Source organism: Panthera pardus, unplaced genomic scaffold (genome assembly GCF_024362965.1).
Source record: "Panthera pardus isolate Hobbes unplaced genomic scaffold, ASM2436296v1 HiC_scaffold_13, whole genome shotgun sequence".
NCBI lineage: Eukaryota > Metazoa > Chordata > Mammalia > Carnivora > Felidae > Panthera > Panthera pardus.
Window position 1 is genome coordinate 33382463 of NW_026526688.1, and position 740 is coordinate 33383202.

The following is a 740-nucleotide window of genomic DNA, read 5'->3' on the forward strand; positions in this document are numbered from 1 at the left end:
TGGCAAGATTTCATTCTTTTTTATGACTGACTATATCCATTGCAGATATATATACCACAACTTATCCATTGATCGGTCGACGGACCCCTGAGCCGTTTCCATAATTTGGATGTTGTAGATAATGCTGCTATAAACATCGGGGTACATGGATCCCTTTGAATTAATATTTTTGCATTCTTTAGTTAAAAATAGAACTACCCTATGATCTAGCAATTGCACTAGTAGGTATTTACCCAAAGAACACAAAAGACCACACAGGCTTTTAAAAATCTACTTTGCTGGGGGGCCTGGGTGGCTCAGTCGGTTGAGCGTCCGACTTTGGCTCAGGTCGTGATCTCACGGTCCGTGGGTTCGAGCCCCACGTCGGGCTCCGTGCTGACTGCTCAGAGCCTGGAGCCTGTTTCAGATTCTGTGTCTCCCTCTCTCTCTGACCCATCCCCGTTCATGCTCTGTCTCTCTCTGTCTCAAAAATAAATAAAACATTAAAAAAATTTAAAAAAAATCTACTTTGCTGGAACTTTTCATAAGGAATTTCAGATTGGCCTTTCAAAAAGCCTCTTGAGAATCGAAAGCCAAGCCAAGGACTTGTCCAGTTGTGTCCTTTTACAAAGAGAACAGATTCTTATTGAATTTATGGGAATACATATACCGTCATGAAAAATAAGAATATTTTTAACTCTTTAATAAGAGTTTGTAAATTCTGGAGGTATCAGGTAGGGAGAAAAACATAAATATTTCAA

The 740-nt window shown here is 39.7% G+C and overlaps 1 non-coding gene across 1 annotated transcript; it reads left to right on the forward strand.

The window, feature by feature from the left end:
* Positions 1-285: 285 nt before the first annotated feature.
* Positions 286-370, forward strand: TRNAQ-UUG (transfer RNA glutamine (anticodon UUG)). Its single transcript has one exon. It is a non-coding gene; the product is annotated as a tRNA-Gln (tRNA).
* The last annotated feature ends 370 nt before the right edge of the window (positions 371-740 follow it).